This window comes from Canis lupus, chromosome 1, assembly GCF_048164855.1.
Source record: "Canis lupus baileyi chromosome 1, mCanLup2.hap1, whole genome shotgun sequence".
Classification (NCBI taxonomy): Eukaryota; Metazoa; Chordata; class Mammalia; order Carnivora; family Canidae; genus Canis; species Canis lupus.
The window spans coordinates 79,284,020-79,310,976 of record NC_132838.1 but is presented as its reverse complement, the minus strand read 5'-3'; the positions used below and the strand labels follow the sequence as shown (position 1 = coordinate 79,310,976).

Here is a 26,957-nt window from a genome sequence, read left to right as displayed (position 1 = left end):
AATTGAAACTGAATGAGTAGCCCACCAGGATTCAGAGACAGTAAGACAGGATCAGAGACTTTAAGACAGAACAAGAAAATATCTTAGAAGGAAGTTAAGGCATCATGAAGTCCCTTTGGTCTTATAGTCGATAACAACATGTTCTACAAAAGAAAAAAAGGAAAGAATTAGGAAGAAGAGGAAAGAGAAAAATAGAAAAAAGGAAAGAAATAGAGTTGAGTGTCCCCTAAATGGTGTCTGTCAATCTGCACTCAGGTCAGACTTAGGTTAAAGTAGAAGTAGAGACTCTCCCCTATGAACTAGTTTTTTTTTTTTTTTTTTTTTTTTCTGTACATTTGCAAGTATTTTTTTACCTCATCTTGAATTTAAATGAATTTAAATAAATTCATTCTCTTTGGTTGAAGTAAGTTAAGAGTTTTCCATGCTTTTGGCAAGATTTATGGGGCCTCAGGTCACTCCTAGAAAGTAGGGAGATGGTTTTGAGTCAGATTCCAAATCTAGAGAAAGTCCAAGTTAGATAAATTGAAGAAGGACAGAAAAGAGGTGGTAACTCAAGCAAAAGAGAAAAGATACAGTCAACTATAGGCATCAGAGCTCCTTTCAGCTATAGACACCAGAGCTCCTTTCATCTGAACTGCCATTCAAGTATAATAACATTTTTTAGATGAAAAGAGATTTGATTCCATAGAATTATTGATAAAAGGAAAATTAATAAAACCTGGAAGAAGTGTATGTGTCACTGAGTTTTTAAATGTTAACACAGTTACATTGCTTTAGGTCTCAGTTTAATATTGTATATGATTTCAAATTTACATAAATTATTATAGGACTGCAAATCCTGAAAAAATTGTTTTCTTTCCTACTTTTATTGAGTAGAAGGGAATGAGAGTAATATGTGATAAGAGTAGCCATTTGCCCTTGACACTTTCAAATCAGATGGATTCTTATTTGTAATTGGAATAAAATTTAACTAAAGTCTTTTTATTTTTTCAGGTGAAACAATTTTATTTCACAGTTGTCTTTAAAACCACAAAGACACTATGTTCTTCATATAAAAACATTAGTACAGATAACTATACTTTCTAGACAATGATTATATAGACCCTCTCAAAGAAAAATGCACACCATTATATGGTTCAGACAAGTTACTTGGGAAAAACACATCTGGACTGATTCCTAAAACATACCAGAAGACCAGGCTGCATCTTTTGGTTCAAAGTATAGATAACTGTCATCAGTAAGGGTTCCTGCATTCTTACATATTTGATAATATGCATATAGACTGGTTTGTGACTTAATGCTCCATTGGTTCATCGGCCTTTCCTGCAGGTTCATTAGCAGGTTGAGCAGGCTGTGCCTTTCTCTGTGGTCTTTCTTCAAGACCTTCCAGGAACGGAGATACATCATCATCATCATAAATTGTAAACTCCAAGTCTTTACCAACAATTCCAATGGAAACATCCTTTGTAGGTAGGTCCTGTTCTGCAGGAAGTGTCTCTCCTAAGGCACGCAGACCATGTTTAACCAGCTCATTCAAATTGCACTCCATAAACCCAGACATATGTCTCTCCAAGTAAGTACGAGCTGATTGAGAACGGGCTCCAATGGACATGGCTCTACAGTCAAAATAGTTGGCAGATGGACAGGTTTGGGAAATGTGAGGGCCCATATCATCATAACCAGCAATAAGCAGTCAAACACTATATGGTCTCCGGCCATACCTTGTGTTGGTATCTGGGTCTTGCTTCCAATTAGAGATACAAGACGAGACACAGGAAGAAGTCTGTCAAATACAAATCTGGAATCCGAACACTGGCATAAAATTACGTAGCAGTCTAGCATCAGCAATAAGTCCCGCAATTGAGATACCAATATGGTTATCAACATGAAGAATTTTCTTCTGATGAGCTGCAAGCTCTGACTGTGCTCTCTTCAATGCAACCAACACTGCATGGGTTTTTTATTTCAGACCAACTGAACCTTTTTTGACAGCTTCCATTTCATATTCAATTTGATGAATCCTGCCCTGAGGGCTCCAAACAATGACATCATTGTCATACTGGTTGCGAAACATGGTTCCTGCGGGGGTCCGGCTGAGGCCTCCGGCAGAGGTGGCGGCTTCAGGAGCGCCAAAATTTAACTAAAATCTTAATCTCACTACCCCTAAGACCGTCTACTCCAGGTTCTCCAGTTATACTTTTCTTAAACTATTCTAGGCCTTTGAAGAAGATGCATATTCTGTTTTATGATTTCTGAAGATCCCAGAACTTGCTGTTGATAGCTATTTCAGTGCCAAACAAACCTATTACTTTAGTAAAATGCATTTAGCATTCAATTGAATCTAATAGCTTTCAAAATGACTCAATGCAGTCATATAGCAATTATCCCTACTAATGGAGCAGAACAGTAGCATCAATAATTCCAAAATACAGGTTATATAAGTATCTTTTCCATTTGGCCTAGAATTACATTGTGCTAACATCTATCCTTGAGCATTAACCTTCAATACAACATTTCAGATGATGGAATGCTCACCTAGGAATCAGGAAAAGTAAATTCAAATTCTTACTGACACTAACTAACATCTTTGTCCCTCAGTTTCCTTATTTCTATCAAATTGTGGAATTACTAATTATTTAAAACTGTGTTTCAATGCTACCTAATAAGGTAGGAGCTTTGATATGGGAAATTGGAGGTCTCATGAGATAGACCTTAGGGCACTCTCTGTGGAGTCCACTAGAGCAGTGTCTCAACATTATGTTTTACAAATAGTAAAATATATAAAAAGAGATTTTTTTTTCTTGAAAAAAGAAAATCTCTGTGGTAGACAGTCTCTAAGACCCTCTTTAACTTGAAAGTTTTATTTCCATGTATTTATTGAATATCTAATATTTTTGAGCACAATATGCTTTCCTAAGCAATTGCCACCAAGTGAAGGGCTTTGATTCTGGTTGCCTGACAGTAAGCAAACGTCTTTTATTACCTTCTAAAATATAGATACAACACCAATCAAAAACAAAAGTACAAATATTTTATGTTGTTTAATACAGATAGGACACCCATTGGTTCATAAAACAAATCAAGTAATTTTATTCCTCCTAAAGATGTGTTATCTTTGTTAGGTAAAAGTTTGTATATTTTAGAGGCTGTCAATGGGATGTAACAAATTGTAACCTCTTCTGCTGCAAAAGGATAATCTAATTCCCTTGTTGACTACAAATAAAACTACTGCTTAAATTTATCATTTTTCAGGCTTTCAGCAATGATTAACTTATATGGGTTTTGTTGTTCTTTAATCAAATTGTCCTTAAGCCATGGGCTGGCAAGCAAATTTGTGATAATTATAAATAAAATATTTTGCATTTTTATGTGTATTAAAACTTTATTTTTTATCTTCTCCCCAACAACACTGAAAAGAGTGGCTCACATGTGAAAGCTTTTTAAAATGACTTCAGTACATACATGAATTTGAACTTTTGAAAGCTGAACAATGTAGATTTGAGAACTGTTGTCTAAGTAGTATTGTGAAGGTTGATATTCTTCCTAACAAGGTAACTGGGCTGTCCCAAATTTCTTGGTTTACAAAAATTAGTATTTTTAGTACACATTATTGAGGCCACATCTGTACATTTTATGGGAATGAATAATAATCAAAGGCTTCCTCTGACTTACGTGTTCTTTGTAGCAAGGCCTTTACTTATCCTGCCAAAAGTGAACAAAAACTCAGATGGATGAGGTTAGTTCAATTAAGAGAAGAAATGTAATTGTAAAACTTGGCAAAAAACCGAGACCCCATGTGCATTTCAAGGTCTTAAACTGAACCACTTAGTATGTTATAAAACTGATTTAATAACATACACACACACAGATAAAGGTCACAATGTCTCCACCACAAGCATATACGTATTTTTTAAATGTTATAAGAGAAAGTATCTGGAGACTTAGTGACTACAAGTTGAGTAGTTGAGTATTAAACAATCATATAATATAACTTGGCAAAAATTGCCATATGGAAACAAATTATATTTATAGAAGCATAGCTGTGTAACTGTGGTATTTAAGAAGAGCATGAGTCTAGAGCCAGATTGCCTAGATTCAAATTTCAGAAGAACCACTCACTAGCTGTGTCACATTAGGCGAGTGCTTGTTCTCTCCAAGATTAAATTTCCTCATTTGTAAATGGGGATATTACTAGTATTTATATCTGAAATTTAAGGTGAGGTTAACTGGATTATTCTATGTCAAGAATTTGCTTGATGAAAGCATTGCCAGCCACATAATAAGTCCTCAATAAATACTATATTTTTATATAATACACATTATTTGGAATTACGCATATTTTGCATTACCTAAATATAATATAATTATAATATCTATTTTAATCAGAGCATTTAAATCTAGGGCAATAATAAATTGATCAAGATATATCCATATTATTACTACACATTTCAAAAGGACATTTTAGCAACTGCATAATTTTCATAAGAAAAAAGGGCTAGATAATTAAAAATGGCTAAATAATGTTATAAAGGAAATTCTAAAGAGTCCAGAATATTAAGAGGGCAGATTGAAGGTAACACCTTCAAATATTAATAAGGGAAATCCATCTGTATTAATTAGACTCATTAAAAAGAAATCTAGGATCCACTATGTTGCCACTATGACAAAAGCCACAGAGAAGGAAAAAGAGCATGAGTCATTGATGGCTTCGTTTAAATCAATATAGCTGAATAGTCTCCTGATTCCCTTTTGCCTGACATAATTAAGCATTCTACTCTTTTAAGCCACTGTAGTAATAGTTCTGCTACTGTCAGACAAACACGATCCTACACCTTATATTGTGGTGACAGAGAATACAGAGCAGATCAGATTATCCAAATTAAGAGCACATCACCCAGAATTATTTACATCTTATTCCTTTCCAGGAAATATCTAAGCTGTTCCAAGATGTGTTTTGATACATAAATAGATTTTTAGCCCTAGTCCCATAATAAGCGAATGGCTAGTGCTTATTTGGCCATATTGCAGTCCAGTTTGATATAATGAAATTGCTATCAGCAGGCAACAAAAATCACCTTCCAGTGAAGAATGTGATTAAGGAATGTGCTGTCTGGTGTTACAAATCAGAAAATCTATGCAATTCACTGGTACCTAGTATCTCCCATTGAAGTTCTTGGCAATCAGGCAGACAATCTGGATTCCATGAAATTCTAGGAAAAGGTGTGGATTGCAAAATGCTTTAGTGAGAATCCAGAACAAAGAGTAAGGTCAAAAAGTAAAAATGGAATGTCATACTAGCACTTCTAAGGGCATGAGCAGAATACTTCAACCTCAGCTATACCCACATGCTATCCCATTCATTCAAATTCCCTTAGCTTTCCACCATAGAAACTGAGTTTAGGAGTACTAAGGAATTTTATGGGTCATCTATTTAGGATGTTGAATAACATTGCCTTTTCTTATCAGTGACAGGTCAGAGAGACTTCCCTCAAATTGACTAATGAAGTTTATTCAAAATCTCCCTAACTTTTAAATTTCAGAAACATATACATGTAAAAAATATTTTAGCAGAAATTCTTAATAACACTATCCTATGAATGAAATTTATTTATTCCAATATTTTAAAATAATTCTTTGTGATAGAGATTGTTCAAGGTGCTTGGAGTTATTAATATTTAAGCAAGTAGAAATTGGAGACAGATTCATTCATATATAAGAACTTGATATATGATAGAAAGTGTTGAAGAAAGAAATGAGGAAGGAATTAGAAGACAGTATATTGTCCCACCAAGTAGAAAAATTACAAAACAATCTTTTCATTTAGTAATATCTACAAACATAAGCCTTAGAAGGATTAAGGACCTAAAGGTAAATTATAAATAATATTTTATATATTAGAACTTCTGTGTGATCTATGATTGAGAAAGGACTTAGTAAACCAATCTCTCACGGAACAAACCGAGGGGAAAGAAGATGTTTGTTTTTATTAATATTAAAGATTTTTTATTCAATAAAGAATCACTAACAAAGTTAACAAATAATATATTGGAAGAAAATATTTACAGTGTCTAAAAATAAGGAATTAATATCTGGAATACATAATGAACTCCTGAAAATCAAAAGTAAAGGATTAGAGAAATTGACAAATATTACAATGTGGTAATTCCCAGATGGAGAAATCTATATTACTAATAACTTTAACTCATTAGCATGTAATGAAAAGAAAAGAAAAAGGAGAGAAAAAAACAAGAAGAGAGGATTTTAAATCCATAAAATTATAAAATCATATAAAACTCATTGATGCCAAGAGCTGGAAAGAGTACAAAGATATTGGAACCCTCGGCCACTGCTGGCTGAAGAGTTTGCTGTCAGACTGAGTTATGTATAACTTCTGACCCAACAATCTCACTCTGGAGCATATGGCCCAGAAAAGTTTGCTCACCCCACATTTCCCTGTACATCTCTGCAGGGAAATGTGTTCACTGCAGCAATACGTTCAGGAGTGGGAGATTGATGGCATTCTAAGTATTTCTTATAGGAAAATACACACTATGGAATACTTTTCAGAAGTTAGAGGCGATGGTCAAGAGATTCACACAACGTCAGTAGATCTTAAAAACACAGTACTGCGTGAAAAAGAATAAAGCAGAATTGGATGGATATTTTAACCCCCTTTCTGTATTTTTGAAATACACCAAAAAAAAAAATCCGATAAGTAAAAGACATATATGAATTTTTAAAAGACATCAAACAATCGGAATAGTTGCCTAATGGGAAGGAAGGGATGAAATGAGAGGAGGGTACAGAGGTAAAATAAAGGAATTTTAAAAAGATGTCAGTTTAGGAACTGTGCAGAGTGATATGATGTTATCATGCCATGACAAAAGGAGTAGAATAATCTCAACTTTCTAGATCTGGGGTCCCCTAACAAAAGAACAAATAAACACAATAAGCAAATAGCCAAAAAGAAAAAAATAGTGATAGGTCATGGTAACCTATATCATGGGAAACCAAGAATAAAAATTCATAATGCTAAGAGTAAAGCAGAAAACCAAATTGCAATATAAGGTACACACATGGCCAAAATAAAATACATAAGATTATACCTAATGATGCAAGCATTCATTAGTTCAAGGCCATATGAACCTTGGGGAAAGAGGCAAACTCCAAGAAGGCCTAATGATATGTGTTCTATGAGAAATAATGGAGGAAAGTGATAAGAGCACACGCTTTGAATCCAGATGCCCCTTTTTTTTCTAATTTGGATTCTGGCTCTTTTTATTTGTGCTATCTAAGAAAGATGATTTTAATTCCAAATTTCAGTTTCTTCTTCTGGCAAATGGGAGCAATACTACTTAGATTTCAAATGTGTTAGGAGTATGTAAGATGATGTATGTCAAATATATATATATATATATATATACATATTAATATGTATATATATAAAACCAAAATGAAATTGGGGGGAAAAGATAGTGTCTCATTTGACTCTTCAGTGAGAACAGATTAGAGTGAAAAACAAGTATAAGGACAAGTCAACTAGTATCGGATCATTAAATCTTTAAACAAGGGTCAGAATTCACACTTCCCTGGGATAGCCTTACTAATCCCTTAATGGTATTTTTAAAAGAGGTGGTATAAAGGAATGCTGATAGTACCCCCAGGACCTATTGACGATGTTACCTTCCTGCAGAGTCCCATTTTTGTTCATCTGCTTCCCTCTCTTCACATGTTCAGGTTAGACATACTTCTGGTGAATGAACTCAAGACTTATTTTCCTCTTAAATCATTGCTTGAGTATTTAGGTTCATGGCTTTTTATCTCTCCTTTCATTCATAGAAAAAAATATAGGCAGTACTGCTTATGTAGAAATTAGTACTTCCAGTAAATCCAGCTAAAGAAATTGCTTTGGAATAAGCCGGGAAAGCAAAATCTTGCCACTGATATGACCTTGACAGTTAAAACCTATCACTAGAACATTCTAGATACTTTGCCTAGTAGCTATGTCTGTATAATATTAAAATATCACAAAGAGAAGCAAATATTTATATGTATATTATATATATTGCAAATATATATATAATTATCCAAGTCAGATTAATAATGCTCCTCAACAAATATTCTAACAATATCTACTGCCTCTTGAATAATATGTAGGCAGAATCCTAATAATTCACCCTTGTTAATTCCTTCCCATTTGAGCATGGATAGAACCAGTGCATATGATAAAATATCACACATGTCATTATATTGTTATATAGCACAGGTGACTATAGGGATAAGAGGATTATAGGAAGAACAGTCCATGTTGGCTTAATCTGATCACATGAACCCTTTAAAGGCAGAAAGTTTTGTCATGCTGGTTGTGGAAGTGCAGTGCAGAAAACCTAACATGAGAAAGACTTCGTGCACCATTGACGGCTTTGAGTGAGGAGGGGGTCATCTGAGAAGAAATGTGGCGGGCCTTTGTTAGCTGACAGCAGGCACCTAACAGCTATCAAGAGAACCGGAATTCAAACCTACAGTCACAAGGAACTGGATTCGGCCAACGGCTTGAATAAACTTGGAAGCAAATTTTCTCCCAAGCCATTTTTTTTTTAAGATTTATGTATTTATTTATTTATGAGAGACATAGAGAAGAGAGAGATAGGCAGAGGGAGTGACAGGCTCCCCATGGAGGGGGGTGCCCATGTGGGATTTGATTCCAGGACCCCAGGATCACTGCCTGAGCCAAAAGCAGACACTCACCCACTGAGCCACCCGGGTGCCCCTCCTCCAAGCCTTCTGATAACTGCCGAGCCCAGTCAGTACCTTGATTTCAACCTTATGAGACCCTCAACAGAGACCCAGACAATGACTTACAAAACTGAGATAATACGTGGGTGTCGTTTTTAGCACCTGAATTTGTAATTCCTTGCTGCAAGAACAGAAAACTAATACAAATAAGGAATTCTACAAGACAGTACTTTCTAAAACTACCATGAAGCATTCACATGCAGGTATAGAAGGGAGCATGTTTTCATTTCTCTTGAATAGAATTGATGAATCCTATGGTAAGTGTAACTTTACGTAAAAATGCTAAATTGTTTTACAAAACGGCTGTACCATTCCTACTAGCAATGGACGGGAGCTGTTCTCCCACATTCTTGCCAGCATTTCGTATTGTGGTGTGAGTCTGGAAATGCGATCTTGTTTCATGTTTTATGAAAGAGTTTGTTAAGAATCCCTAAGACTCTTTAAGACTTTTAACATTATTCTGTTCACTGTATATTTTCATCCATCCTTTTATTTTTGTGTGTGTTTTCTTTTAATGTGGTTTTCTAATAGACAATGTGTAGCTGGGATTTGCCTTCTTACCCAATCTCACAATTTCTGCCCTTAATATGTTCTGTTTAGAGCTTTTAGATAGAGTATGATAATTGATATTACTGAATTTAAATCTACTCTCTTGCTATTTTTATTTTGTACTTTTATATTTTTGCTTTTGTGTTTTCCAATCTGTTTTATGTTCTTCTCTACCTCATCTGACCCTTTTAAAATTGAGTATTTTTATGATTGCATTTTACCCATACTATCACTTAATTAGTTGTATCATTTTCCTAATTCCTATTGCAACAAACTGCCACAAACTTAGTGGCCTACCACGTCATAAATTTATTTTCCTATATATATGGAGTTCCAAAGTCTAAAATCAAGGTTTTGGGAGGGCTGCATTTCTTTAGAAGACCTCTGCTTCCTTGCCTTTTTTAATTTTAGAGATCACCTGCATTTCTTGTCTTGTGGCTACATACCTACTACTGACTCTGATCTGCCTTTTTCTTTTAATGATTCATATGTTTACATCAGCCCTTTTGGATAATCCAGAATAACCTCCACATCTCCACATTTTTAACATAATCACATCTGCAAAATCCCTTTTGCTGCATAAGGTAATAGTCACAGGTGTGTATGTGTGTGTGTGTATAAATTGTTGTTCCAAAGTTTTTAATAAATTATTTATGAAAGTCTATTGTCAAATAGTATGATACCACTTTTGGTATAAGAACTTTGCAACAGTATACATTTGAAATCCATTTCCTCTTTCCCATTCTTTTCTCTTCTCTTATTGTGATTTCACTTCCTGCTGTTATAAACCTCACAATATAGTGTTACTATTTTGAATTAAGCACTCACTTATCTTTTTATATTTGCTATTTAAAATTGTGGAAAATAATACCTTTTATATATATCTGCATTTTTACTATTTCTGGTACTCTTCTTTATAGAGATCCAAATTTACATTTGTGTTATATTCTTTCTGCCTGAAGAAATTCTTTTACTATTTCTTGTAATGCAAATCTACTAGCAATGAACTTCTTTTTAGCTTTTCTCTGTCTGAAAATACTTTTACTTTCCCTTCACTTATATAAAACATTTTTGCTGGGCATAAAATTCTGCGTTGATAGTTTTGTTCTATGTAGTCTTGTCAGTACTTGGAAGATGTCACCCCACTGTTTTCTGGTGGGTATAACTAATGATGGGATGTCTTCTGTGGGTAGTATCTTTGTTCCTGTGTTTCTATTTTTTTGTTCTTCAAGATTTTCACTTTATATTTGGCTTTCCAAAGTTTAACTAGGATGTGCCTACATTTTTGTATACATCTTTGTTTACCTATATATAATATATAAATACATATACAATTTGTATTTATACTGTTTTGTGTTCTCTTACCATTTTGGATCTATAGTTTGTTGTATTTGATTAGTTTTGGAAATCCTTAGCCTATAGCTCTTCAAATATTTTTTCAACCTCCTAATTTCTTTTTCTGGAACCTCACTTACCTATATGTTAAACTATTTGTACTTGTCCCATAATTCTGGCATACTCTGTGTTTTTTTTTTTTATTCTTTTATCTTTTGTTTCATTTTGAGTAATTTCTCTTTACCTCTCTTTAGATCAGTCTATTGTTTCTTTCTTTAGCTGTGTCTAATCTATTTATAAGGCTATTAAAAGAATGCTTGATACCCAAAAGTGTTTTTTTTAATTGTACGCATTTGTATTTGACATTTTTTATAGTTTCCAATTCTGCTGAAATTCCCCACTTGCTCCTGCATAATGTCTATTTCTTTCCATTTGATTCTTTGACATATTACCCAGAGTTACTTTCAAGTCTCTGATTGTTTTAACAGCTGAGTCATTTCTGAGTCTGCTTCTGTTAGTTGCTTTATCTTTTGAGAATGGATCTTTTTTTCACCCTTGCTTTTCTTGCATGTCTCTTAAATGCAGTTGAATGCAAAACGTCATGTTTCATGGAAATCAGTTGAAGTTGAAATAAATAGTATTTATATCTAGAAGTGGGCATGTCTCTTCGCTATCAGGCTGCCAATGTGGAAGATTGAGCCAGTCCATTTGGTAGTTGAGCAAACTGTAGATTTTGTGGTTGCTATTGTTACCTTCAGTGTACTACAAATTTCAGATTTCTCCAGTGTAAGTCTTTGTCATTTTGTGCTTAGTGTGAAGCCTGGGGGTGGCCAAGGGATTTTATTTTTTCCTCCCTCACCTACAGTTTTCAGTAGGTCCTAGATATCTGTATCATATCAAGAGTTTTTCTCTACATTCCCAATTACTGGCCACACTCCTTTAAAACACACATTGTCGTGCATTGTTATTGCTTGGTTGCCTATGCTAACTAAGCTTGTGATTGGAGTAGTGAATCTCTAGTCTCCTGGTCCCTATTTAGTTTCAAGCAAGGTCTTTGTGTCTGAGCTTTGGGTCTCTTCATCATTCCTGCCTGTTCTTCCTATAACAGCCAAACTGTCATCTGTCTTTGACACAACTTGAGAAAGAAAGAGTTTTCTGCCCCTCTCTCAAAAGTAGCAGGCCCCTGATTGAAATCACTTGGGATTTTGAGCCTTGGGGGGATTTTCTGCCCTTTCAGCCTGGAGCAGACAGCTTTTGTTTCTATGCTTTCTCCAGAGGCAATGAATCTTTGCCTGGCTGCTTAGGCAAAAAGGAGGGTTTCCTCCCTTCCCCCCAGTGGTTTTGCTTATATCCCTCCCCAGCAGGTGTGGGAGCAAAAGGATTTGCTGCCTCTTAATCAATGGTTTAGGATTTTGCTTCTCATGGAAATAGAATCTTAGGAATAAGTGTTGTGTGCTTATCCCTCAGTGGTAGCCAATCGCCTCTTTCATATGTCTACCATTGCAGAGTGCTCACTCTGTTCTCATGCCTTGCACCCCCTTTTTTAAATGGTTACCTGATGGAAGCCCATGAAGAAGATTTTGGGAGTGAGTGAGAAGTATCCCCCTCACCATTGTGAGAGGGGCTTTTTGTGTGGAGGGGAGGCTCTCAGTTATTCTAAATTGATGTGATAGCCCACATTCAGCCTTTTAGATTTTATTATAGTTTTGGTTGATTATATATTACTTACTTCTATAGCAGTCATCTCTCCTTCCCACACTCTGCCAAAGGTAAAATAGTCCATGGGTCCCATCTCTCCTCAGAGGTGCTTTGTCACTCCTTGGAATTCAGTTTGTTTTGTTGTCATGCTGTGTCAGAGCTCTGATGAATTCAAGAAAGTTAGGATTTTATAGGATATCCACCATTATCTTGTTGTTAAGATGAGAATGATGTTCTGTTGTGAGTTTCTAGATCTTAAGCAGAAGTGAAACTGGCAGTGGCTTTTTAAAAGGCATTTGGTAAGCAGTGGTGTCAAACACAGAGTATATACTTAGTTTATCTCTCAAGCAGAATAAAATTTTAAAGCATACATTTTATCTTGTTCCTTTTCTGCTTAAAACCTCTACAGGGGTTTCTCAGCACACTTAAGATGCAAACGTCATACCACAACCAATAATTCTCTTCACAGTCTGGCTACTGTCTACCTCAGCACTCTTAGCTCATAACATTCTGCCTCTAGCTCCCTCTGATGAAGCTTATAACACAGGTAACTCTTACTTTAATTTGCTAGACTTCCTTCTGTCTCAGAGATTTTTTTTTTTTTTTTTTTTTTTACCTCTAGCTAGAAAGCTAGAATGCTCTCTCTCAAAACTGTTGTATGGTTGGCTTCTTCTTCATTCCAATCACATCTGAAATACCCACTCTCCCTCAGTTATTCCTTGATCTTAAATACCATTTTTTTAATATGACAACACTTTGACAATTTTTTGTCTATTTTTATCACTCTCCAAAGAAAATAAACACAGTGAAAAATGGGAAATTTTCTGTAGTATTCATGTCAATATTCTTAGCACCCAGACCATTACTGGGCATGTATTAGAAATTCAATAACTACATACTGAAAGAAGGTTGTATGAAAGAGTATCATAAGTCGGTGTGTGTGTTTTTGATATCACCAGAACCTAGAATAATGACATGCACACAGGAAAACTCCATAGATACTTACTCGGTAAAAAAACAAAAGTAAAAACAGGAATATAAATCTTCATCTGATACAGATTTAGTAGGTCTAGCCCATTAAAAAATGATGTTTGCTACAAAAACTTATACTTTTTTACTTTTCCCATATTTAATCTTTTGGTAGCACCATCTCTTCTGGAGCCATCCTTGTGATTGCTCCATGTGATTAAACAGCATAAGTGATTCCCATTTTAAGGAAAAGTATGTTTTACAAAGGAACAACAGCTTCAAGTGAAAGGATATACCTAACACGTGGAATTTCAAGTTCTTTTTTTTAAATTTATTTTTATTTATTTATGATAGACATAGAGAGAGAGAGAGTGAGAGAGAGAAGCAGAGACACAGGCAGAGGAGAGGGAGAAGCAGGCTCCATGCTGGGAGCCCGACGCAGGACTCTATCCTGGGATTCCAGGATCACGCCCTGGGCCAAAGGCAGGCGCTAAACCGCTGAGCCACCCAGGGATCCCCAGAATTTCAAGTTCTAGTCAATTGCTAGAGCAATTTGTGGCTTGACTCACAAACACCACGCATATTCTGTCTTTCTCTAGGAGCAGCAGAGTCTAGGTCTCAAATGTGTCACATTGGTAGAGTTTTAACAAGTAAGTTCTGAAAACCAAATCTTGTTAGAGTATCTTTAGGTTTAACTTTAAATAAAAGGAAGACTGAAAGTCTTTTTATTTCCTTGCCTGGATGTTTTCCCTTCCTTCCTTCCTTCCTTCCTTCCTTCCTTCCTTCCTTCCTTCCTTCCTTCCCTCCCTCCCTCCCTCCCTCCTTCCTTCCTTCCTTCCTTCCTTCCTTCCTTCCTTCCTTCCTTCCTTCCTTCTTTGTGAATGTTTTATAAAATATTCACTCACTCTGAAACTGTTTCCCTCTTTTGTTAATAAATAAAGCTGAGCCAGAGAGCCTCCAGCTACATTTCATAAAGGACCCAGCCACTGACTTTCACATTTACAATCAATATGGTAACAACAATGCAGTCACAAATGATTTTTGTATTGCAATTGTCTGGACAATTCAATCAGATTTTTCATCTTTCTCCAGATAAATGATCAAATATTTAAGTATAATCGAGAGAGAGAAAAACAACAGAGTTACATTGTTTTTAGTTCACAAATTAAAAAAAAATCTTGACTGATGTAACATGCAAATCTATTACTAACTGTTCCAAGTCAATGTGACTAATTACTTCAATATTCCTTTTTAGGACTATAGTTTTTCTATTTTTTTGCATGTTATAATCTTTAAATCTCTTTATACCACCACTTCTCCATCTTAATCATAATCCAGTTTCAATAAACACATGAAACTTATAAAGGATTTTATTAAATTATTTTATTAATTTTTATTAAATTATTAAGCTGCTTTACTTTACAATTTGAAGGAAGAGAGTGTAGTGGAATTTTTGCAGAGCTAAGAAAATTGTTAATATTGCTCTGATAAGAAACAATATAATATAAACAGCCATTTTATGTTTGCCATTGTTCCTTCTTAATTTTATTCACAGAAAAGTTGTATTGTGTTTTAAGTCATATATATGTTTTTATTTAAGACTCATTTAAGCACTAGAGCACTGCTAAAATTCCCTGATTTAAAATATCCAAATTTCTGATCACATAACAAAACCTCAAATATTTGGCGCCTATACAACTGGCACCTTCCAACAAATGGAATTCCAGCTAAAGCAAAATTACAGGCAGAAGTTAGGAAGAGCTATTGAGAAAAGCCAAAGGCATTGAGTTCAAAGAAATGCCATGGTTGGTCAGGTCTCTGCAAGATCAAAGAGTTCTGGGATTGGTTGGAAAGACAAGCATGCAACTTAGCACACTCTGGCCTGAAAGGTCACAGTGCAAATGAGTGTTGAAGCTGAGCCAAAGAGAAGGAGAGCTGTGATGAGAAGGCATGAGGAAAGGCAGTGGGAGAAAGATCACGATAAAAGAGGGAAAGGAAGGTTAAAGTATGATTGGTATAAAATGGACCAGTAAAAAAAAAAAAAAAAAAAAAAGAACCAAGATGGGTAAGAAGAAAGCCAAAAGACTATGGGACTATGGTGTGGAAAAAAGGGGAAAATTATGGAAGATCCAAACCAAGAAAAAAAGGAATCTTATTCAGAACATCCTATTATGTTACCATGCCTGAAAATTAAGAAGTAACTTTAATTTTTATTAGTTTAAATTAACAAAAAGAAATGCTTATTTTGACAAGAGTAAAACTAAAATTGCCTACTCAATTGCAAGACACTTTTTCACATGGACTATCCCAGAGCTCCTTAGGGGGACTCTGACAGTTACTGTTATCATGTCTATGCTTATAGATTAGAAATCTGAGCCATAGACATTTTAAGTAACTGGCCAAGATGTTAGCCTAGAGAATAACAAATTGGGTTAATATATACCTGTCCTCAAAGACCATGGTTCAATTATGTCATTTTTCTTCTCTTTGTTCATATTTTATTATAGATGATATTAATATATCTAAGCTTCCTTCTCATTAATTCTCTCGAATTCTGTAATGTAATAAAAACAACTATGTTTACCCTTGGTAATACTGCTCCTCTTGCCTCACATAGTACCAGGCCAGTAAGACTCTTTGCTTATTAACAGTCTTGGCTTTCGTTCTGGGCTCACTTCCCTGAGAAGGGAATGCCTATTGATTTTGGCCAAGAAGTAAAAATTGAAGTGCTCTTTCCATTAACCCAGTCCTGTGGGTTTCCAAAACTATAGGTGAATGTTGAACTCCATGTCACACATAAACACTCTGATTGCAACTTCGTGGTAAATGTCATGGCTCTTTGTGATACTTGTCATAGAAATTTACCTTTTAATGCCCACGTCATATTATACTAGCCATATTAGCTAACTTTAGGTCTTTTATCATGGCTTCTTTAAAATTTTGTGATACCAAAATCACTAATTGAAATGGTTAGCAGTAGATTTACAAAAACTGATTTTTTTAAGATTATTTATTGAGGAAGATGAGAGGTGGGGGGAAGAGGGTGAAAGAGAGAGAGAGAACAAGAGAGGGGAAGGGCAGAGGGAGAAGCAGCTTTCTGCTAAGTAGGGAGCCTGATGTGGGGCTGGATCCTAGGACTCCAGGATCATGACCTGAGCCAAAGGCAGATGCTTAACTTACTGAGCCACCCAAGGGCCCCCCAAAACTGATTCTCATTAGGTTAATTTGGGTGGATTTTAGGGGCTTAGATATATAGCCCATATTTGTTTTTAAGGCTAGATACATAAATAAAAACATACTTTTTTGAACTTAGAAAGATCACTTTATTTTCATGTTTTCTTATTATTTATAATGAAAGTCCTTAGTGATCCAGATTTCCTCTTGTATTCTATATTAGAAAGTTACCTTGAAAGCAATGGTTGCTGGAAGCGGAAAGGGAAAATTGGATATGGAACAAAATGTACTTAAAGCAAAACAAATATTAAGAAATGGACGACAAAACTGTTCAGTATCTCAGAGACAACATCAAACTAAGATTTCCCTCTTCCATACATAATTTCTTTGATAGGTGTTAAGCCTGTCAAAACAATTAGAACTCTTCTTCAATATACAGTATAATCAAACCAAGCCAAATAACCATGAGGAATGCATCACACGATGATATCAATAGCATGAAAAGATTTATTTCATTTTATTCAACCTATTTAGTTTTTTTTTTTTTTCCTACAGAAAAGTAGCATGCTTGGCTGGTCAATGTAAAGTAAATATATTTTAGCTTTACAGTATAAATGAGGAAATCAGTGAGTCATGTAATTTGTCAAAGGCAATCAAACAATTGAGAGGAAGATCCAAGAGCAAAACCCAGGACTGTGAATCTCTAGTTATATTTTCCCCATTGTTTCTATTGTTTCTGAGAGCATATGAGAAAGTGTTTCTGTATATAAACAGGAGTTAACTCATGTACATACTATTTATCTAGTAAGTATTTTCAAAGCAATGGTGGATCCATGTTGCTGTGAGCCCTGGTTTTATTGCTTATTCATATCTGACATCTAAATCTTGGGATGGAAAGTCAATTCTAAGGATGTAAGGAAGTCAGGATATCTTGGCAAACTGAAAAATCTCTATAGAGTTTTTTCTGATATCAACTCAAATTCTCTTTAGAGATAGAAATAGTATAGTTATCTGGAATTTGAGCTCCCTAAGCTCAATGGCCGAAGAAAGTGGTATAAACGGAGGAAGCTACAAATATGATCATGTATGACCCAGAGTTCAGAGGTGTGTGAATTTATATGGAAAAACTTGCAACTTTGTTTTCATATACATCTAACTAAAATTTAGCATTAAAAAAAAGATTTTATTTATTTATTCGCAAGAGACACACAGAGAGAGGCAGAGATATAGGCAGAGGGAGGAGAAGCAGCCTCCATGAAGGGATCCCGATGTGGGACTCAATCCCAGAACTCCAGGATCTTGCCCTGAGCTGAAAGCAGACACTTAACCGCTGAGCCCCCAGGCGTTCCAGCATTTTCTTTAATCATAAATGTAGCACTAACCACAGTGATATTAGTAGTACCTTGTTATCAATATTAATCAGATATTTCCATATCATAGTCAGCTTGTGCAGACATTTCAAAATTTTACTTATGCTAAATCTTGTTATTTAATGTATTAATCACATGTAAAATATTTATATATTTTAATATACTAGTTCTCTTTTTTAATTCTCTACATTGTATTTTATTGCATTTAAAAAACATTAGTTTGAGATGTCTCCACAGACTGGGAAAATGATCAATTGCCAAGAAATTGAGAATTTCCTATCTAGTCTAGCTGCCCTAATCTAAACCATCTAATCCACTCCTGGTAACTGGTTTTTCTCCCTCAATTCTTGCTACTCCAAGATCTAGTCTGTACTCAAATGCAAGAGCCATCTTTGAACGTGTAAATTCCTTCTTACTCTCCTGTTCAAAACCTATGATGCTTTACCAATACATTTAAACTCAAGTCCAAATTCCTTTAGACCAATACCATGGACTAAATATCATGTGTTTAGTTTCTTCCTTTATCTCTGACCTAACCACTTTTCACACTTGCTTTACTCATCATGCTTATCATGCTGTCCTTCTGGTTCTACCACACCAAGCCCAATCCTGGCTAAGGCCTTGGTTTGGTTCAGCTCTTTGGGATTCTCTCCTCCAACTCTGCCCAAATCACATCTTTGCTAGACTTCTCCTCCATCAGGTGAGATGATCCCTGACTAAAGCAGCACTTTCCTCTCCGAGTCACTGTCACATTGTCTTTATTATTTGTTTCAGAGTCATTACCACTTTCATGTTTATTTTCCATCTTTCCTTTGCCAGAGTGTAAGTTCCAAGAGGGCAAAGACTCTGTGTGTCTTATTACTTTAAATCATACGGCACATTAAATGGGAGCCCTATAAATATTTTTGACTGAGTGAATGAGCCTCATCATTTTATTGATGAGGAAACTATGGGCAGAATGTTTAATTAGTTTCCTTGTCATTTCAAACAGTGATATAGACACTGAAAGCATCTGTAATTCAACTTTTAATGACCTGTTGGCATTTTATTTTTGAATAGTTAACAAATCCATCCATTACTGAAAAATGCAATTTTTCTTGTATTGAATGAGTTTTTCGAGATTTGTTATACTCCTTCCTAAAAAGATAAATCATCTTAGCACAGGGTGTAGATTTGTTTTACAGCACTGAGTAACTTTCTCTACAATTACCTTGAAGTCCTAATTTTTAGAATTATATCTTCCTAACATCTGTGTTGGTTCTTGGATGGTTTTTATACAACAGTGCCCTCTATGTTCGACCAACATAGATAGCCCACCTAATACATAGATTATTTAGCCTATAGTTAATTTTTTCAGTGTAATTATATATTACCATTAATAGCTTAATTTCAAGATCACTGACTCATTTGGTTATCAGGCTTTGAGAAATGCATGAATGTGGGTTAAATGTCATATTTGATTAGTTTTCAGTTCATTGAGATTTACAAAAATTAGAATTTCCCCTACATAGAAAGAATCTACTCAGTAGATGTAGTTTGCTTATTTTCTTGAAATAGTTGAGCATCCACTGGTACAAATAAACAATCTAGTTGAAAACAGGACCTTGGCTGGTCTTTACAAACCAGCTGAACTAATAAACCAACTTGTCAGTGCTGTTCCCCCCAGAGCATTAGTTTCCTTTGATGCTGCTAACCTGTAGGTACTCTCATTTATTATAAGATTTGCATTTGTGATACTAGTCAAATCATCTGAAAACCTAGATGTTTTGGACAAAGCAATAAACAGATGACCTAAGTGGGATTAAACTTTTACAAAAGAGCTTTCTCTGCTTTAGTCCCAGAATCTGTCGGTGTTCAGCCTGGCGGTGTGATCAAAGCCAAATATGTCTGGAACAAAGTAAAGACAAATTGTGACTGCCTCACAGAATAAGAAATAAGCAAGTTAGGCAGGTATGCAGAATTCTCATGGAAGCAGTGATGTTTATGTTTCGTGTTATGAAAATAGTGAGAGTGAATCTGGATGGTAAAAAACTGAGTCATGCCAGAGCACTTGAGTCAGCTATGAACATGCCTGCTAGGAAGTTTTCCTTTGTTCTTTTTAGAGGCGGCACTTGGCTTATTTTAATGGCTTTTCCTTGCATGGCATAATCACCAGCTATGTGATTAACCATGTCTAGTTAAGTTATTTCATCACATCAAAAGTAGTGTAAAATAGCTTTTCTGTTGACTGGGAGGCTGAATTTGGTGGCTATGAAAGTGCCAGACATCAAAGAGCTCTATTATCCAGACTACATGGAAACAAGCCAGCAACATTGAAAGTTTCCCCTCTATTGCTCTTTCCCTTCAGTGGAATCATCACCCACTAGACTGGAGGGAAGGAGGTGATTTTTATAATAATCCATTCTTGTGCTCTTTATCCAAATAGGAAGGATGGTGACCAGCTGTTTTGTCTCCACTGAAGGCAGATAAAGGGGGGAAAAGGTTCATATTGTAACAGGAAGACAGCACTGTGTCCTGGCTAGAGAAAAAGCACAAAAGACTCTTCTCATTTTAGCTTTACCTCTAGCCAGTCATTTAATTATGGCTAAGCTGTTTAATTTCTCTTAGGCATTTATAAAAGCCTCGGACTAATTTAGTCTGAAAAGTGCTTTGGGGCACTAAATCACATGTCATTTTATAATCTAAACTTGAAACAAGAAAATGAGAGATATCCAAATTTCAGTCCCAGAAAAATTTCAACATAGAGAAAACATTAATTATAGTATGTCTCGATTTCTTTTAAGTGAGATGATTATGACAAGTAAGGAAGTCTTTGACTTGGGGGATGCTGGAAATTATAATGAATATTTAGTTTATCGGCAGGAATTATATTCTGATGGTAGCTTCCAACTTGGATCACCCTTGTGGGATAAAAGCAAGATGTTAACATCATTGTAGAATTTCTGAGAACCCAATGTGCTCTGTTTAGTTTTATATAGTGTCAAAAAAATAGTATTGTGCAACAAATGAAATTAGTATTTTGTATGCTATTCTTCCTTTGTGCCCTGTAGACACCAAAATACCACATTCAAATTCCAAGGAAGTTAAGATTAATTTCATAAACAGCTAGTCTGATTCCCCATCTTTTTTTTTTTCTTGGTATATCATATATAAGAATGACTGAAATGAATCACTTAATATCTGTGTACCAAAAATACACTTTAAATGATTCTTTGATTAGTTACATTGTGCTATAAGAAGCTTTCCTAACTATAATGGCCAAGGACAACAGAAATCACAGAGAATAATTTTGTATTTACATGCCTCATGATGGAAACTCATTCCCCTGTTCATTAAATTTATACCACAATTTTATTTTTAACCCATTGTCTTCATACAGCTTTGAAAAGTTGAAAAGAATCCCTCCCACCTTTGACTTCTCATCTTCATTTTAAAATTCAGCTCTTCATCTGGCCACTGACAAGAAAATGCCCTTCTTGAAAATCCTTCAAGAGTAGCATAAGCAGTTCACTTGAAAAGGAGATGTAGCAAGTCAAATGAATAAGGCTAGGTGGCAGGTGAATCCTGAGAGCAGGAAATATAAGGAGAAATTGACAGAATCCAGGATTCCCACTATATGAATGCAGAGGAAGCATTGTTTTCAAGTAGGTGAAGCAAGAGAGGGGCTTGGTGGTTGTTATATACGTATTTTATTGTTCAGTTAATAGTATTGCATCCAATAATAATTTTAAATAGCCATTTTTAACGTAAGAACTTTCCTTATTGTCTGTTAACACTTCATCCTATAAAATGGGGCTAACAATATTTATCCCAAACGGTTTTCATTGGAATTAAATAAGATAATATGCACAAAGTACTTAGCACATTTGAGACATTCAATAAATGGTGGTGTCTATTTTCATCTCTTAGCCATGGAATAAGTGCTTGTCAAGATTTTGTTGCTTTTATATTCCTCCTATTTAGAATAGTGTAAGAACAAGAAAGTTATCCTACTGATGAAAAATAAAAATTGCACATTTTATCATCTATAATTCAGTGTTTATGAAAGTGGTTGTGGCATAAACTAGGGATTTAAACTGAAAAGATATTTAAATGAGTCATAATCCACTGTTATCAACAGCTGAGAAAATTCTTATCAGACATCCAATATGTCAATTTTTATTTTGTCAACAACCTGTCTCAGGGCTCCAGTCTCATTCCTTTAGGAAATGGTCATCATTCCATAGATCCATAAATCAACTTGACTAGCTATATACTATTAATTATGGCATATAATTGTACCTAACAGTGTCCTCACGATTGCTTTATGGAGTAATCTTCCTGATTTGCTCTGCAAGTTCTATGAAATTTAAAATGTTGTTTTGTTAATGAGTCATGGAAGCTTTATTTCTTAATGGAAGAAGGATAAAGGGTTCCAATTTGAAAATGTATCCAAATAAGAATTTTAAAATGTTATTTCTAGCTTTCTCTTCTCTTTGTCTTTGGTAGTTAGATACTAGTAACCATAGGGCTTTTGCTCAGAAAGAGCACTGGCTTCCAAAGAGAGGCAGTTTAGAGGGGCTCTGACAGAGCAGAATTGCTAAAGGATTTGGGGGATATTTAGTAGTAATGTAAAAGAAGTCTTAGTTGTCAGTGAGGCCAGAGAGACTTGGAAGAAGAAATATGCTGGTTGTGCTAGGAGTTCAGTTATTCTGTCTCATAATCCTCACATCTTGCAGAAGATGAAAGGGATGCTCAAGCAGCTAAGTAACTTGCTGGAGGTGAATGGCTGTCAGGATTCAATCCCAGGAGTATCTGACTCCAAAGCCCATATTTTTTTCCCTCTAGATCATTCTCTGCACTTTCACTTTTAAAAGAATTTCTTACTTTAAATGTATTTAGCTCTGCATTTTTAGATGTTTGTATCCCTGGAAACCAAATGACAGAGGGTTTGTCTTCTTGAGGGTACCGTTTTATTCCGAGACATCAGGGGAGCACCCTGCTCATATATTACTGTCACAAGTCTTTGGCAGGTATGCCAAGTTATCTTCCTTTTCCTGAAGCACAAGGGGGAAAACAAAAGGCTGTGGCAGGTTAAACAGAGGCAAGAGAGCCAGAAAAGAGAAGGCAACTGTCAGAAGCAGAGTAAGACTGGCAAATGAGAAGAATTACATTGCAGTTGAACAGAGTTGAAAGAACATAAATTGGTGCTAATAAGAAGTATAGACTAGCAGGTATCAGACCCTTGGTACTTTTTAAAATTCAATCCTATTTTGATCATTTGGTGGAGAGAATTGTTGTAAAATGGTCCCTCAATGTCTTTGTGAGTGCGCTGTGTCTCACTTGCTGGAGTGTTGGCTTACATTGTCACATGAGGACTGGTGGCTTCTCACCACTGTACTCATTCTACACTCACTGAAAAAGCCAATCCAAAAAGTCTCCTCAGTTGTACCAAGAATCTTTTACCACCATACTGCTACATAACCAACCACCTCAAAACTCGGCAGTGTAAACAATAAATATTTATTTAGCTTACAAATCTGTGGGTTAATTGGATAATTTTACTTATTTTGTGGCAGTTATTCACATATTATGGGGGATGGCCGGCTTTTTGACTGTACTAGGGTCAGCCTTGCCTAAATGACTGCTATGGCTTAGTTCTCTGTCTCTCATGTCCTCTATTGTCAGGCAGGCACATTCTCACAGAGAAGGCAAAATGCAGAAGCAGGAAAACATTATACAAGCGTTTCCTGAGTCTCTGGCTGTGTCATGTTTGTTAATATTCCATTGGCCAAAGTACGTCACATGGCCAAAGCCCAGAGCCAGAGTGGGAGGGCTTTGCACAGTAACTTAGCAAGGCTACAGAGAGGGAGAGGGATCTGAGTCCTTCTTGTAACCTGCTCCATGACCTTTGTCTATGCATTAGAGGTTTCTGCTGAGGACAAAACAAAAACCCATGAGGAAACAATAACCAAAACAGAGGAAATAGAACACATATATTTAGGGTAAATATATGCAAAACAAAGATCTCCAAAACAAACATTAGCTCTATTATTAGCAAAGGCACTGTAATTACTTTCTGCATTTTTCTTAACATAAAAGGGAAGGAAGCTGAGTTGCTCTGACTTTAAATAAGTGAGTTAACTGTATTTACATTTACTGTAGTCATTGTCCTATTTGGATATTTTTCTATTATCATGTATTACCGCCTCACATTCTTATTATTCATTTTCTTTTTCCTGATCAACTTTTTAATGTTTCCTATTTTTTTCCATCTCAGGTTTGGACAGTATGCAGTCTATTTACTTTCTTTTATTTTTTTTAAAGATTTTATTTATTTATTCATGAAAGACAGAGAGAGAGAGAGAGAGAGAGAGAGAGAGAGGCAGAGACATACAGGCAGAGGGAGAAGCAGGCTCCACGCAGGGAGACTGACATGGGACTCGATCCCAGGTCTCCAGGATCATGTCCCCAGCTGCAGACAGTGCTAAACTGCTGCGCCACCGGGGCTTAACTGCCTAAAATTTTTTAGCAACCAAGCTTAATATTTTAACCAAGATAGAATGAAACAAACCATATCATTCTCCTTAAATCCTTGTTAGTATTCTTCAGCTCCCTTGTGAATTCCCTTGTGAATTCAATGTTATTACTTTTATTGTCATTACGTTTTTAAAACTTCAAAAGTTTTTATTTTCAGTCAATACTGGCTTACCTTTATTTTTTAAACTCACCTGTTTAAAGTGTTTCAATAGTTTCCAATTGTATTAATTTAAAATATTTCCTTAAAATTTTTGAAGTGGATAATATGAATACGGTATAAAATGTAACAAAATAATGACATAAAATTTAAAAGTTCCAAAAAGGTAAGACTATGTTCCATTCTATTCTTCCATAGGACTCAAGCCGTTTTCCAGAAGCAAACAATTAGTATGTTTATATATTCCTATATATTTTTATGCAAATACAAGTATACATGCATATTTATGTGTGTGTACTACACTTGTTTTTTTATTTTGATTCAAAGTAGCTATCATATGCAGTGTCTGAGTCTTGAGGTGCCCTTTACATTGTTACTCCTCGCAGTATTGCTTGCTCTTTAAATTATCTTGACAGGGATGCCTGGGCTGCTGAGGTTAAAGAGTCTGCTCTTGGCTCAGGGTGTGATCCTGGGGTCCCGGGATCAAGTCTCACATCAGGCTCCCTGCATGGAGCCTGTTTCTCCCTCTACCTGTGTCTCTGCCTCTCCCTCTCTCTGTCTCTCATGAATAAATAAATAAAATCTTTAAGAAAACTTATCTTAACAAAATTTTGGTAACACATTTCAAAGTAGCATATAAAATTAGCTCATTCTTTGGCTAATTTTGGCTACTCAGTGTTCCACTATAATGATACAGCATATTTTATTTAACAAAGTACCTTGTTAATGACTATTTCATTTGTTTCCATCTTATAGACTGCAATGTATAATCTCTGCCCCAGTGGTGTCTTATCAAACTTTTTGATCTTTGCCAATTTGATGAGTGAAATTTGGAGCTTCATAGTTTTCATTTGCATTTTTAATATGGCTGATATTAACTAATGTTTAATATGCCCAAGAGCTACCTAGCTACATTTCTTTTTTTTTTTTTTAAATAAATGGTTTGTTCATATACTTTGTCTATTTAACTATTGGGCTATTGGTCTTATTGACTATAAGTGGTGGTTATTAACTAATAACAAAATTAGTTAGCCACTTCCTGTAATATAAATAACAACAGGAGCACCTGGGTAGCTCAGTTGGTTAAGCATCTGGCTCTTGGTTTCAGCCCAGGTCATGATCTCTCAGTTGTGGGATCGAGCCCTGTGTTGGTCTCTGTGTTCAAAAAGAATTGATATGTTTAAACTTTAAGTAGCAAAATTGATCAATACAATTCACAATAATTTCTATACTTTTGTGTCTACCCATTTCAAAATTATTTTTAAATTTTTGTTTTTATAGCAAATTTGTAATTTACTTTTTCATATTTAAGTATTTGACCTGTCTGAATTTTTCATGGTATAAAATGTTAGACAGAGATCTAAACTTTTTCCTAAAAAAATAAATAAAAATTAAAAAAATAAAATAAAATAAACTTTTTCCTCCAGTTACAACATGTATTAAATAATCCATTTTTTTTTTCTGAATGGATGTGAAGTTCTACAATTATTAAACACACACAGATTTCTTTATGGATTTTCTATTTTTTCCCCACTAATCTGTTAACAGCAAACGTGTCATATCCTCACTTTTTTTTTTTTTCCTATTCAGTTTACCTTCTTGGTCCAAGAGTGCCTTGAATGCATTTTTCCCTTCCTGGGAGCCCTCTCAAATGATTACAGTTTTTACCCCACTATGACTTCCAATTCTGTGGAGCAGAGACTCTCCTTGCTCCTCATTGCCACCATGCTGACTGGTTTCACTTTTTACTCATGATCACTATCGTCACATTCTTTAGTACTGCCTGGGGTTCATACCCGCTTTTCTCTCCTCAAGGCTCCAATAACTTCTACACTGTCCTCACTCTCACACCATAACCTTGTTTTGTATTCCACTAAAAACAGAAGCAATAAGAGAGAACTTCTTTGCAAGGTCACTTACCTGTCATTTGAAGACATCTATGCACATAATCTCCCTTCTCTTCTGCTACTATGGAGGCATCATCTGTGTTCTTTTCCAGGCCAACCCCTAAATTAAGCATCTAATCCAGTGCCTTTCAGATGCTCAAGGATAATGTTCAGACATTATTCTTGCTCTTTCCTATCTCATCTGTGTTTTCCTTCTAATGGATTATTTTCATCAGTGTAAACATTATATAAAATCTCCAATCTTAAAGAAGAAGAAAAATAATCTCACATTTTTTACCTCCAACTAAAGCCAAATATCTTTTTCCATTGATGGTAAAACTCCAAAAGGGTAGTCTATACTTGCTAACTACAGTTCCTCTCCTCCTATTCTAGATAGAATGCTCTGCAATCAAGATTTCACTTCCTTAACTCTATGGAACATTCTCTTGTCAAAGCCACCCATAGTTTCCACATGGTGAATAGAGACCTCAATTCTCAGTCTGC

General features: G+C 35.3%; 1 pseudogene; it reads right to left on the bottom strand.

Moving 5' to 3' along the window:
• Positions 1-997: 997 nt before the first annotated feature.
• On the bottom strand, positions 998-26,957 carry LOC140638992 (proteasome subunit alpha type-1 pseudogene; annotated as a pseudogene).